At 40.7% G+C, this 15625-nt stretch overlaps 1 protein-coding gene across 3 annotated transcripts in view; it reads left to right on the forward strand.

The window, feature by feature from the left end:
• The first annotated feature begins 4410 nt into the window (after positions 1-4410).
• The window catches only part of LOC131460821 (protein kinase C delta type-like), a 31135-nt gene continuing 19920 nt past the window's right edge, over positions 4411-15625 (forward strand). The window contains exon 1 of one of the 3 annotated variants that reach the window (XM_058631624.1): positions 4411-4473. The gene's annotated coding sequence lies outside the window, so the exon portion shown is untranslated. Of the gene's footprint in view, positions 4605-15625 lie in introns of all 3 variants that reach the window. The other 2 variants (XM_058631622.1, XM_058631623.1) reach the window with 2 other exon arrangements.

Below are 15625 nucleotides of genomic sequence, written 5' to 3' on the forward strand. Positions count from 1 at the left end.
ACGGACTAAAATCACTGGTAATAATAACTTCATTCGACCTCTCCATGTAAAACTATTCCCGTCTGAATCTGGTCAAAGTCACTTAATTGGCAACACTGTTGTTTGGTCTATCTGACGTATACAACGTCTTCTTCTCCGTTTTGTTGTAGCAGCGTTACAGCGCGACTTGCAGGCCTGACATGTGTACTACAGCAAGTCATTTTTAGTTCCGCGCAGTTTGATCTCAAGTAAAATAATAGCACGAGAACCTATAAACAACAGCATTTACATTTACTGAAGTACCTTTTCACGAAAACCAGAAATTTCTTGATTAAAAAAAATGTGCAATTTCAACAATTATGTTACAGATCAGAGTGGATCCACGAAGGCACAGAACATTTAGTCACAGGTTTCAGGAAGTGAAAAAACACCAGTGTTTCACGTCATGATTATAGATTCTTCTCGTGTGGAGTTTCATTTTCGTTTAATCTCCTGAAACAACGCCGTGTTTATGTGTTTCCGTGTGGGCGGGGCCTTCGGCCTTAATCAGCATTGTGTGGAGTCATGTGACAGTGGTTTGTATTCATTTGAAAGTTATGCACGGCTACGGCTTTAAAGCGACCGTAGCATTATATGCGAACATTATATAATTAATATCATACCTAACTTCTGTCTGCACGGCTTTCAGACAAGAAACTGATGTAAAGCAGAGAAGAAAAAAAAGGGAAGCGAGTCAAAGAGAGAAGGACAGAGATTGTGGCAGATTTAGTCTGGCATGTCTCCTGATGAAAGGACAATTTCTCTCCTCTTTTAGTGGTTGTTTTTCATCCCTCCCTCTCTCCCTCCGTCTGTTCCTCTCCTTCCTCCCTCTCTCATGTTTGCTCTGGCACTGAAGCGATTGGCTCAAAATGGCCATCACAACAGGAACCGTCTGGGTTTCACGACGTCGTCTGAAGTCTGATTCTCACACCGTCTTTGCTGTGTCATGCCACAGTAAAAGTGAAAGAGTTACAGGTTCGTCTGTTCTCAAACCGGTAAAACCTCCTTCTGTCTGGCCAACAATGCTCGACTCCAGAGGGTTTGCAGGAAATTCACTTGTCAGATCTCTGACCCACATTTCTTCCTTCACACGGCGAGGTAATGATGAGAAAACCTGAGAAAAATCCTGCTTCTCTGATTCCTGCCAGTTCTTGTTGAACCAGAATAGTGGGCGGGGCTAAATGGGACACGAGGGGTCACTCAAGTGCAAGGCTACTGGAAAACGCTTAGGACTGAAGCCTGAGGCAGGTTTTATTTGCTGGGAGGGCAGTGGTGATTGATGACATGGACTTTTTTTCTTTTACAACCAGCATGAGGTCATCGTGTCTATACACAGAAGTGACAGCATGGAAAAACTGTACATTTCTGTGGTTGCATCAGTGAGTAAAGTCATGTGACCTATGTTCTCTGTCACAACCACAGATGACTTTCTTTCAATATCATTTCATACAAACTGATTATATAAATCTGAAGAAATGTCTCACTGTCAAATTAAATGACAAGACGGGTGGAGGCTACGGAAGAGTATTAGGGCCACATGTGACAAGAAAGTAAAAAAAACAAAAAACGGCACAAATTCTGTGAATAAAATTAGAAAATCGGAATTCTGAGATCAAAGTCAGAAAGTCACAATTCTGAGAAAAAAGTTTTTTGTCAATGTCCAAAAACAGGAAAAAAAATGGAAACTACAGTCTACTCTCTCTCGTGACTAAGGACGGTTTGACGCGCAACTTCTCAGCTTTTCAGAAACCGCTGGGAAGCTAAATTGCGGTAACGCAAAGTAATGCAAAATCACAAAAAAGTCTGATTGATCTGTCAATACCTGCAGACAGGAAGTTGCGAACAAACAGACAAACTGTCCTTGGTGGCGGTAATCAAACAAATTAAGTGTAACCTGTACGCATTTTACCAAATTATCTCACACTTTGCGATAAAATAATTGTGATTTAGTGAGCGATTCCCTTCAATTTTTGGACTCTTAACCCATTCAAATGCAAAATGTCCTCCGAATTCCACGTAAACTACGTCACTTTTGCTGTTCGTGCTTCCTGGAATCTTGGTTTAAGTCACACTGGCGTGACTCGTGTTGACAAACCAGTACTGTCCTTGTTTGCATTGAACTCTTCTATTATTGTATTGGTGGTGGTGACTAACTCCAGCTTTATTCACTGATCTCTGTGCACACATCACCGTGTCATGCCCCCCCCCGGTTTAAGAACTAAGACGGCTTGTCTAAATTTAGCGCACTTATTGTCATAAAGTAGTAAGGGGGGGGGGGGGGGGGGGCCGGGGATGTTTGATGAGTCAGCACCACGTGGGTTTGTGTGCTCTGTGTAGTAGTGGGAGTGTGTGGATGTGCAGTGGGAGGGGCCAGCATGGAAGCTTTAAAACAATGTTTTGACCCCCCCCCCCCGGATTTCTTACTTCTACTGCCAGTATTTTTTTTATTATTATTATTATTATTAATATTGATATCATTCTTCCAACAGTGTTTGGTGAACATTACAGTAAAGCTGCTGAAAATGTTCATTCACTTCCTCGTTTTTTCCGTCCTTGTCAACACTGGTATGTCGTGTCATGTTCAAGTGGCTGAGAGAGAAGAAAAGGCAGATTTCGTCCGTCCAGTTCTGCCAGTACAGCAAAGCAAAGACGCAGCATTTGAGTCTATTGTACACCTGTTTGAGCTGTGTGTGTTTTTACTGCACATGCTGCACAGGTGTGTTCTTCCACTTTAATACGTGTGTGTGTGTGTGAGGACGACGATTATTTTAATAATTGATTATTTTCTCTTCAAACGCAATCTGGTTCCCAAAGCACTTAATGTGGACATCGTCACGATTCTGGTCGAACATTTTTCTTGTCTGCAAACAAAAGACCTTTAGTTCAATATCACAAAAGAGCAAATACAAAAATACTTCAGAGTTGATGAAGTGGGATCTATGGATAGACATGAAGTGAGGGTCTATGGATAGACTAGCGCGACTCGCCTCGGCACTGCACGGTTATTTTGCGTTTCCACTAGCATAGTACCTGGTACCTGGTTCTTTTTTTAGTCCCTGCTGTGGCGAGGTTCCAAGTGCGCTGAGACGTCGCTAGAGAGCCGACCACTGATTGGTCAGAGAGCCGTCACAGGAGAAGCGCAAGCAACACGTCCGACACAAGAATCAAGCCAAACAATGCCAAACTGTAGATCAGTTAAAAAGACAACAAACAGTCCTAAAAACCTGGCTTAATCTCCAACAATTAGAAGGATATATGAATAGTCTATGGATAGCTAGTCTGTGAGGGTCTATGGATAAACTAGCGTGACCCGACTCGCCTTGGCACCGCACGGTTATTTTGCGTTTCCACTAGCGTTAGCACCTGATACGTTTTTTTAGTACCTGCAGTTAAAAAGACTTAACAATCCTAAAAACCTGGGTTAATCTCCAACAATTACCAGGAAAATGTCTAAAATCTCAATATTTAACAATGGAATCTGGTGTGTTTAGCGACAGCACTGCTGATCGTCGCTGATCTTGATCGGCTTCACAAGCCCCCCTGCCACTGTATTTCAGTTTAGTGTCAGACGGAGTCTAAGCTCCGGTCATGGAGGAAGTACTGAACGAATCGTTTTAATTAACTGATTCTAATGACTCAGTTACATTGAATACAACTGCTTTACAAGTCATTAGTCACGGCAGTTTCATGCAGCCGTGCAGTGATGACTCCGCCCACGTTGAGTAGGTACTATTTTGTAGTGGAAAACCAACCTAAACCTTGCCATGCCGTGTCCTTGAGCAAGACACTTGCGGTCTTTGAATGGGTATGAAAGATGAGTGACAGAAAATGCACTGCATGAAAGGCAAAACAGACATCAGCATGTGGTCCAGAGGAGCCGGAAATCAAATCCACAACCTTTGAGTTGAAAGACGACTCACTGCACCACTGAGCTGCTGTTGCCATGTGTGCTCACCAAATAGATATAATAGTGAAAAGGGAAGAAAGGTAAATTCCAGTATTCCACACATTCATTTTTATTTTACCCTTGTTGACTGGTGTTTGACTTTCAAAATAAAATTAACTCAATAAGAGTGTCTTGAAATTAGTTTTATTATGAAAAACAAATATATTTTTGCTACCAAAATGAATTGCCTGCGACTTAATTTGCACCTGTTCCGACTCCAAGTTACACTTGTTTTTATTCTATAAAAAAAAAACCTGTCTCAAATGATAAATCGATTATAAAACAAAACAATACAGTAATTGTTTTACTGTCAATAAAACATCAATAACTGCTCAATCATGTGCTGTCCTGTGTGTGTGTGTGTGCGTGTACGTGCGCGCGCTGTGGGGGGGTGGTGTTTCACCTGGGTGACGTCACAAAGTCGCTACTCTTTGCACTCAACTGCTGCGGGGACAGAAACTCAGCACAAAGCCGACGCAGACTGACACACAGACAGCGACAGTGAGCTGGCGAGTGAACAGCGGCAGCAGACACTTGACACACTTCCTTAAACGCCACCGTGAACACTTTGGAAGAAGAACTTCCAGGTAACAAGCGACTTTTTTAAACACCAGATTCGGCGGCGAACGCGGCGGAAGCGGTGAGTTCACGACAGTCAAGTTGTTCGCGGTTGTTAAAACTCGGTGTGTGTGTGTGTGTGTGTGTGTGTGTGTGTGTGTGTGAGTGAGTGAGAGCAGCGGCTCACATCAGTATGACTGTGTGATTTAAGGAGTCAAGTGAACGTCTCTTTTTCTCGTCTCTTTACGTGTAGTTACGTACGTTACGTAGCCAGTAAAGCCAGTACAGTTGTCGTGTGTGCGTATTCATGTTCCGGTTAACGTTGCCGAAACTAAGCCTCCACCGGTACCTTTTTTTTTTTGTGTGTTTTTTTTAAACGCCGCTTAATAGAAGCTGTGTCAAACAACTCAGCAGTGAAAATGGAACCAAGTTCAACAGAAGAGTTTCACTTCACGTTAGTTCTAACCATACAACACAAACATGATGCAGAAGTATAAAACCGTTTATTAAACGCTCTGTAAACAGAGTAGAACAATTAAATCAATGGTTTGCAGTAGGCTAGCCACAATCAATAGGTTATTAATCATGTCTAAATGAGTTGTCAAACATTTGGACTATTTTGATTCATCATATGAGTATATTTTTATTAAATCATCTTCCCAAACCTCAAAATGATTCCACCTTTAAGTTTTTGTCCATAAACCCAAGAAATAAAGTTTAATGTCACAGAAGAGCAAAGACACCTCAAAATAGAAAAATAAGTATGTACAACTTACCCTTTTTAAGGTACAGTGTGTGTGTGTATCATTCTGTCTTAATGAAAAACAACGATTTACAAGGCAATCAGGTGATCGTACACCTACAAAGTAAATAAGTATAATTGTTATATCTTCCCATTTCAGTCCGATGAAAAATAATTTCACCCAAATTTTGCACACTGGACTTTTAGATATGAATATACTGTATATCCAAGATACTACACTGATTTTGTTCCAAAACACTAATTCCGCTACCTAGACATTTAAAAAAAAAAAACAAAACCTACTGGCTCTGGCTGCAATTTAGTTTGCGACCTTTGGAAACACTTACATTCACTCCCTGAGTGGTTCTTAACAGCCACAACTTTTTACACCTGTCAGGGGGCGGGGCCTGACGCTAGCAGAGCTATCGGAGGTTAGTAAGAGTTGCCAATGTTGCTTAAGTGATATTGATGTGACGTCCAATGTGTCTGTCATTGTTGGGTGAAGAAAAACATTGGCAATGTGGGGAAAAAAAACATTTGTTCATTTAACGGAGCTAAGCGTTGGACTGCATTTGGTTGGTTAGCGTTGTAGACGTGTTTTGATTGGCGCTTGCGTTGCTACTTGGAAAAGTCCAACATTTCTCGACTTCTGCTGCACGCAATGTCAAAATCAAAGACAACCAAAAAGACCTGTTTGACAGTTCGACAAAGTGTGACGGCGCTCCCATCATCACATTAGCACATGTGAGACGACAGCATTAGAAGCTCAGTGAAAACACTTAGAGCTCCTACACACGAGAACAAGTTTAGGAAAATCTGCAAAAGTTTTGTACCAAATAGAACTGGCATTTTTGTAGCCCTTAAACACTACTTTTGGAAACAGTTCCTGGAGCGGAAAATCTCAAAACTTTCATGTATACAACAAATACGAAACTTTGAGAAAACAGCGTAGTTTTGACGTCGCGCAACAACAACGACAAGCATGACGTTCTCCACTATTGCGTGGCAGCATTACAGCGCCACATACAGGCCTGATACGTATACTACAGTGTTTTGAGTCGTTTTATGGGGGGGAGAGCCTCCATTTCTTGAAACAATGTCTTGTTTATGGGGAAACTTCTTAAGAACATAAAACGAAAATACAGCCTAGGTGAAGTTCTGTGGCTGTGTTCAACTCATCATTGCTTTAATTAAAACATTCTTCCAACATTGTTGTTTCTAATTAGTGAATCAATCTGAAACTAAGCAAAAAACTGCAGAGGAAAAAATAAACATCCTGTTTACACCAGCGTACCTGAATGTTCCCACGGTATGATGCACTGTTTTATTTGTATTTATATTTCTTGCTTTTAGTTCTGACACCAAAACAAAATCAGATAGTGATTTAAACACTGTTAAGTTCTGGAAATTTCACATATATACAAATATTGCTGCTACTTTTACTTTTGTTATGATTATTGTCATTATTATTACACAATCTAAAAATTCTATGTCGATAGAAATGTAAATAGCTCTCCACCACCCTCCTGCTTCTTAGATATTTATACATATTTTTATTTGCTCTATTTTTATTCTAGTTTTGGCATAGAACAGAATAATTTCACCTTTCACTTCACTGCTGTTCTGCTTGTACAGTCAACAAGGGATTCTTCTAACTACCACCCACAGGATATTCTCTCTTCTTTGGACCATTCTCTGTAAATCCTGGTGATGTTTTAGCGTGAAAATCCCAGTAGATCGGCGGTTTCTGAAATACTCAGACCGGCCAAAGTCATCAGGTTCAAAGTCAGTTAAATCAGCTTTTATTCAGTGTTTTCCTTCAGTCTCATGGTCGTTACGTAGACAAGAAGTGATGGACAAGACGTGTCATTGTGGTCAAACTGGTATTAGAGCTGGTTTTGGTTTGCATTGCTTACCTGTACCCTACTTAAGTTCCTTCCTTCAGCTTCAGCATCTGAAGATAAATTCTTCAATCACCATCTTACCTGCACACATTACCTGTCACTTCTTTTTGTTGCCACAACCAGTCAAAAGTAAAAGCAAGTATGTACAGTATGTGACCAGAAAATCATCCCTTTTTATAATGTTATTTAATAAAAGTCTTACATTTTTGACATTTACTGTCATCAAAAGTCATTTTCTAAATGTACTTAAGTTTTGTGTGGTTTTAGGATTGAGCCATGGTGGATCAGTGGTAGGACAAGTTGTCTTTCAACTGGAAGGTTGTGGGTTCAATTCCTGGCTCTGCTTGCCTAATATGTCTCCCTGAGCAAAGACATTTAACCCCATATTGAATGAATGGGTTAAAGCAGCTCATCAAGACTAGAAAAGCTCTATATAAATACAGACCATAATACCCAACTTTTATTTGGTAGTAACAGAGATAGTTAGAGGAAATGTAGTGGAGTAAAAGTTGCTAGAAGTAAAAATGTGTGAAAGTCTGTAAAAGGAAGTACAGATGTGTGAATTTTGAGGTATTTATACTTGGTTATATTTACAACACTGGCCACAAAACAAGTGCATCATTCTCGTTGTTTCATAATCGTCTATGACGTCACTCAGATAAGGTGAAGAAGGATGGTTTGTGATGACAGTGTTTGGTTTAAGGGAAGTGTCGTGTCAAACATTGCCCCACATTCTTGTGGCCGAGCGCAGCTTAACCGTCAGAATCCACAGTCACTGACACGACTTATCCACTCGACTCGACACATGACATGGTTTTGAAATATTCCTTCCATTGCTTGTGCAAATCTTGTGTCACACACTCTTGACACAACACTGCGTGTCCTGTTGTTGTGGTCTGAAGGCAGAGTGGCTTTTTTCTTCTTTGAGCTGCAGGTAACAGAATCTGCCTGCAGTTACTGGTGTGTCAATATTGGTCCGTGGCACCACGAGGAGCTGAGGACAAAGCGCGGACATCTGCTCAGTCAGGACTTAACCATGTGGTGTTTGTCCCTCACACACACACACACACACACACACACACACACACGTGCATAGCTGACTCATCTACTGTCATTCAGATGTAATTGTCCTTGTATGCACACATTATTTATGTTGATATAAGATAGTACCATTGGGTTAGCATGAATAGAGCATCAGACATCAGTTCTGGGAGTGATGTAGTATTCCGATGTCTCACCATTACACCAAAAAGGACTGTAATATTGATATTATAATACATACAGTACTTTAATATGGAGTTGGTCCCCCTTGTGCAGCTATAACAGCTTCCACACTACTTTTCTTGCAAGACTTTCCTCAAGATGTAGAAGAGTTTCTATGGGAATTTGTGTCCATTCATTCTGTAGAAGATTTATTTATGAGGTCAGGCGCTGATGTAGGCCGAGAAGAACTGGCTCACAATCTCTGCTCCAGTTCATCCCAAAGGTGCCCGATGGGGTTGAGGTCAGGGTTCTGTGTCAAGTTCTTCCACACCAAAACTCAAAGTCAAGCCAAGTCTTTATAGTCCTTCTTTTGTGCACTGGGGGACACAGTCATGTTGGAATAGAAATAGGGTTAAGATTGTCCTTCATTTGACATAAGAGGCCTAAATCAATCGTCAACTCATTTTCTAATTGACTAATTATTTGGAATGTTTTCTTTTAGATAATTAAAACAGGTTCAGGTTTTGTGAGTTGAAACTCTCGACTACGAACTTGGAAATTCTGACTACAGCTAGAATGCACCAAAAAGTCAAAATAAATGAAGTTGTGACACCATGGTATAAAACCAGGATATGCTTTTAGCACCAACCAATTTGTGCCCGAATAACTAAGCCGTGAAGTACTGAATATTGACTCTGATAAAAACGCAGTGCCTCTAAAATCTCCAATATAAGCGTTCAGATACAACAGTCCATTCTGCTCCAGCACTTCTATCCAGCAGCGCCCGTTGTGATCACGTGGGCTCTGCGTGTTGGATGCATGTAGAGCCCATGTGATCACAACAACAGCGTGTGTGTGCTTCTGCTATTTCAGAGGCTACGAAGCCGCACAGAAAGCGCAAGTTAGCCATTAGCACCATGCTAGCTCATCCTGAGGCGAGCTGCTAGAAACAACATTATTTCATAAACCAGCGCCACCTGTCGACTTTCAACAGCCTCCGTTTGTTAATTATACCCCAAAAACCAGCCATGCCAAGAGCTTTGTGTGTTTTAAATGTGTCCTGAAGCTCCACACACAGAGCTAAGTACGTCTGCGGGCCGGTCACTGTTGCCTGTGAAACACGGGTGCTCTGAAAACACCCCCATGAGCACTTTCCTCCCGATGAAATTAATCGTAGGCTGTATGATATTAACATGGAAAAAAATCTAATATTCTTATGTTGAAGGTTAAAATTGATGTAACCCATTGGTTAATAATATATGAGTCAGTTTTTCTCATACCTACTATTGTTCTCTGTTAAAGTAATATCACTTGATCAAGTCTATTCTAACATTTCACACTACAAAATAAGTCAAAGTATGTATGATTTGTGCTGATATCGTATCGGATCAATATCGGTAGCGGCCAATACTCAAGGCTGCAATATCGGTATCGTATCGGAGGTGAAAAAGTTGTATCGGGACATCCCTATGTGCCGTGGTGTAAAATTGGTTATTTTTTTCTATGGACTTTGGTGCAAAGGGGTGAGTGCGTTACAAAGTGACATAAACTTCAGTTTCTAGTGCAAAAATGTAAGGAATACTTTAGACACAAACTTAAGCAAGTGTAGATTTTGTTATGTGGCTAAAAATCTGTTTTTTTTCTTGCTGCTGGCAGCCATGTTTTACATGAGGGCAAGTGTCCATTTCTAAAGCTGGTTCTCACTGTGAAAAGGTGAAGACATTGTTTTATGTTCCAGAGAATAGGAAAACTGCTGCTGTTTTATTATATTGTCTGTAAGACATGATTCTTTTTAAGATAACACCTCCTGTTGTGTTGTGCACTCTCGTAAACGCACACATACTTTAACGCAAGACTGCAAAATCAGCACTGAGTGAGTACTTGACCTTGGTCTCTTTTCACAACCCCCCGTCGCTCTCTCTTTCTCACACACACCCACACAAACACACACTCAGACACACATCAAGGTATCCTGCTTAGCTTTCCTTGATCGGATACTTTTTTTTGGTCTGACTTAACCAAGGCTTTGTGAACTGTGAGCTGTGCAGAAATGGACACCGCTCTTAATGCTTGTCCAAGACACACACACACACACACACACACAAACTTGTTTTTATGTCTTAGTGAAGACCCATCACGGACAAAATACACTCCCTAACCTTAACCATCACAACTAAACTAACCCAAACCATAACCTGAACACAATTTTAATCCTAAAACCAGGTCTTAACCCCGAACAAGGCGCTTTAAAGTTGTGGGGCCCAGATAAAATGTCTCCACAAAGATATGGTTGTACATTTTTTAGACACACACACACACGTACACATGCACACAGCGGTGGGATTCGTTACATGCTGGTACAGCAGGTTTGACAAATGTGAACTGGGGGGGGGGGGAGAAAATCACAAACAGTAAAGCTGATGAAAGTGTCTGTGTGCCACTATTCACATAGACGTAGACACAATTGCAGCGTGTCTTATTTAATTTGGTATCTGGTAAAGTCACACCCAAGTTTCTTTGGAATAAATGTGTCACCACCTCACGCAGACCAGAAAGTCTTTATTGTCATTAGACCGTGTAGAACAATATTAAAAGACATGCAGCAAATTCATAACACAATTTCAAAACACATGCATTTCTTGCCTCTTTAGGACCTTTTTCCGGCATAAACACTGACCATGTCAGGACCATTAGTCCTCACAGAGACCAAAACTTGGTCCTAATGAGGCAGAACCTTATGTCTGAGGAGCTGGTCAAGTTTAGGACAAAGATTTGAATTGTGGTTAGAGTTTAGGGTTAGGCATTAACTGGTTATAATCCCATGTGTTCTTGTGTTTTGGGGTGTGTGTGTGTGTGGTTGGTTATTTGGTAAGTAGTTGTTTTGGTTGAGGTTTGGGTATATCCCCCCCCCCCAAAAAAAAATAAATAAATAAATAAGTAAATGAACGAATGTCTTTGAAAAGTCCCTGAAAGTAAAGTGACTTGTGACAGAGTGAGTGTGAGCCTGCATGTGCTTGTGGACGGGAGCGTTAGACATTAACCTGGGTTGGTGAAATAAAGGAAGGCTTTGATTCTTTCCAGTCTCCGCTGAAATTCATTAAAGGCTGCTTTGTTCAAGGTTATTAGGGGTGTGTGTGTGTGTGTGTGTGTGTGTGTGCACAACTACACCTATGTGCTCCTGAGGCAGGGTTCATGCGGTATTAATACATGCCTCGGTGTGAGACCTGTGGATTAAGAGGAGTTTTGTGAGAATTACACAGTTACACGTAGGATTTTTCTGCGAAGGAGAACATGAAGTGATTGATCGGTCGTTATCAGGGGCGGCAAGTAGCGATTATTTTCATCGTCAATGAATCGGTTGATTATTTTCTCGATGAATTGAGTATTGGTTTGGTCCATAAAATGTTGAAAAGTGTTGATCAGTGTTTACCAAACCTGGATATAATGATGTTTTTGAATGTTTTGTTTTATGCACAAACCTAAAATGATTTCTTTAACACAGGCCTCCAGACTACCTTTTTTCATTGGTTGCACTGGTTACATCACATGTCATTTAGCAGACGCTTTTATCCAAAGCGACTTACAAGGAAATTGACCACTGAGCTACTCCGCCCTCTATACCATGGTGCGCCTAACTTTCTTTTTTAGGTGCACCAGCACAAAATTTAGGTGCACCCAAATTTTTCATTGCCTTTAATGTCATCAGGTCACCTTTTTATCACTCTCCATAACTTTCATATAATGTGAATGATTTTTAACCAAGAGTTAGGTGTAGAGAAACAGCTGTGTTTTGTTTCATCTAACAAAGAAACTCAATCATTTTAGTTTGTGAACAAACACAAGATATTTGAGAACATCAACATTTCATGCACCAAGCAACTATTAGATTAATCTTGAATCGAATGGACAGATTATCCGTTAAGGAAAATAATGGTTATTTGGTGCTTTAAATGTTTTAAATGATAGCGCAGAGACTGCTTCCAGCACAATCAACACGAATCACAGCTTTTCCATGCTCATTGTTTGATTTCCACAAGGCAGTGGCATTGAGATTAAAACCTGCTTTACAGGAATTCATTTCCAACATGTGTTTTTTTTGATGAGCTGCCATAAAGAGCAGCTTCACAGAGCGGTCGATGTGATCGCAAACAACCACACAACAGGTTATTACCTGTACACGAGATTCTGACCACACTTTTACAGGTTCATTGCAATTGTGAGACACTTGTTTGTTCAGCTTTAATTTGCTCATGCACCCACTGACCTTTAACGCCTTTTGGTTTTAATTCTCTCTTTGTTGTGCGTCTCCGTAGTAACAATAAAAAATTATAAATAGGGATGATTTTATACCACTTTTAATGTCTGATAAAGAGATGCACGATAGTGGACTTTTTGTGTGATTGGGCCGACAACGATACCGATATATACTTCTCTTCTGTAGTGAAATTAACATAATATCTTCCATACTCCTGTTGCAGAATCTTCCAATACTGAGCTCAGTCCGTTACAGTCAGGCTAAAATGTTAAAAACTCAAAAACTCCTCCTACTGAAACATGACTATGGTATTTATGGTATTTTTCAACTCTAACTGGGCACCGGTGTTTGTGAGTTTAGGGTTAGAGCAATATTTAGGGTTTACCGACTCTAGTGGATTTTACATTTTTCTTTATCCAATGTCTGACCCAGTGATTTTATAAATTAATTAGTTAGAAAATTCCTTCTCTGCATTTAACCCATCCTCTTTAGAATTAGGAGCAGTGGGCAGCAATTGGAGTTGCTCAGTGGTACCCCAGCCTTTTATTGATCTGGTGGGGACTTGAACCAGCAACCCCTCAGTAATAAACCAAGTTCCCCTACCACGTGGCCATGGGCTACCCATAATACACCTCTGATCAGTATTGGTAGTAAAGTAGGACAGGTAAAAAAAAGTTGTCAAGTAGAACATTAGTAGAACATGCGGACTCCAGGACCTTGTTCCAATCGGGGTTCAAACCTGGGTGTTCTTACTTCAAAGGCAAGAGTGCTAACCGCTACACCAACCGTGTGGCTGTGACAATCTCAGTTACTGATTAATTCAATTGTCGATAACTGTTGGTTGTGCACCTTTTCCTCGCTGTGTAGCTGAAAAATACACTTGATTAAGATGACAACAGACGCGTGTGTGATGCCTTTGCGAAGTCTGTTAACAGCATCTTCACAGCCACACAATGGCGAGCCAACAACTCCCAAATCTGATATATTCTCACGGAAGCCACCGTGAGAATATGTCTGATGTTGACTGACTGTGACTCTGCTTTTGTGATCGTTACCTTTTTGTCACTTTATTTACCTTCCTGTCAGATGGCCAGCTTTTATCACTCACTGAGGCAGACGTAATAATTGCCACCCGTGGCTCTGTAATACCTTATGACCAAATATCACTTGTCCCGGCAGAGAACGTTTCATATCCAGATAATGATACACAACGTCCCAACTTCTTTACTCCTGCCTTTATCTCATCCGTTGGGGACGTGTCACTTGCGGAGTTGTTACGTAAGTTGCAATTACAGCTATTATCTTAACCCTCCATCTTTGGGAGTCTTTTCCATGTACCTGTGTGGTTCTCATCTGCAGTCTCTCTCCTTCCTGTTTGACTGTATTCGTGTGGTGAACAGGGTAAGTGGGTTGAGGCCTTATCCACACGGAAAAAGAATAAAACAAAAATCTCTTCATTCATACAAAACTAGGGGTTGACAGATATATTTTCAGGGGCCGATATCGATACCATTTATTACGAGTTAAAGGCCCATAACGAAATCCCCTCCAGCCATTTTATCACTTTCTTTTTCGTAACCACCTGTACTTTCCCATCTGCGATGATTTCACATTATTGACATGTCACAGAAATAGAATCACAGGAGTAATTAGCTATATTGACTCTGGCTGAGTTCCATTTAGCTGAGACACGTTAAGAATCCTTGTTATCTGGCTCACTCCCGTACAGAGCTTTGTGACACTTACTGTAAAAGCTGTATATTTTTCCTGGAGTAAGATTAAACGTCTGCTGACCTTTTTTATTTGAAATTTAATATTATTTCAAACATAGGATGTAAAGTTCACCTGGTAGGGATTGAGTGCAGCTCTTTTTTTTATTTATTTACTTGGAAGAAATTAAGTTTGGCTATTTGCCTTGACTTTCTATAACATAATTATATTTAATCTGTTGAAGCTTCCTCCTTTTGTCAGTGATTTCCCGTTTGTGGAATGTTAATTGGATCCTACTTTAGAAAATGTTTTCGAACAAATTAATGGCCATTTTTAAATTTGCTCTAATGTGTTCGTCTTGTACGCTTTTTCCTCTACGCCTTTTCCAGAGGGCCACACTGGCATAAATGAAGCCAGTGAGGGGCCACCAATATAAATGTTTAAAGAAAATAATAATTTCTAAACCCATCTTTATAAACAACATTACATTTTCGAAAATTTTAGTCGGTGTGTTAAAAGTCCGACTTAAGTCAGATTTTGTGAATGTTATTTAAACACGTTTAGTCTGACTAAAATTTAGCTCGTCTTAGTTGGACTAATATATCTGGATAATGGGATTGATAGTCTGATTACTCCTGCATGTATACGCTTAGTCTGACTTGAGTAGGTTTTGGCTTTCTGCGCATGCACCAATATTTCCTCCTCTGTCTTTGACCTTGAAGTGGAAGGAGACGGCGTATAAACGGCGGTACTGTTGCCTGAAATCATATGTTGTCTTTCTGAAACCTACGTAGGCGGAGTCAGACGTACACGGCCAATAAATCAATTTTCTCCTCCACATACTCGGACTCGGCAAGTTGTCCGGTTGCCCGTCTTAGTCGGACTACGGCCTTAGCTCGATTAAACTTTGCATGTAAACGCGACGGAGTGAAATGTTTGGTCTGTGTTTGCAGTGGTTAAAAACACATAAAACTGGTTTCCGGGCCAGATCTGGTCCCAGGGCCGTATGTTGCCCATGTGTGCTTTAGGATCTGTGTTCTTTGTACTAATACTGTGGGACTGTGTGTTGCATAAAACCTGCAGCGCTTGCTCCTTTTGGTTGAGTAGGAGGGGTAAATGTTCATCGGGCGCTGCGTCATCAAACATTTACCTCAGTAGAATTTATGTATCTCTGCAATCGAATGCTGAATTGATCTCTGTCACTGATGTGCACATGTCACTGATTTCCATTGAATTCTGTGAAAGACACCTCCGCTCCTGTCCTTCTCATAATTGCACCTGTCTTTGTT

The sequence above is a fragment of the Solea solea genome, chromosome 6 (assembly GCF_958295425.1).
Source record: "Solea solea chromosome 6, fSolSol10.1, whole genome shotgun sequence".
Lineage (NCBI taxonomy): Eukaryota > Metazoa > Chordata > Actinopteri > Pleuronectiformes > Soleidae > Solea > Solea solea.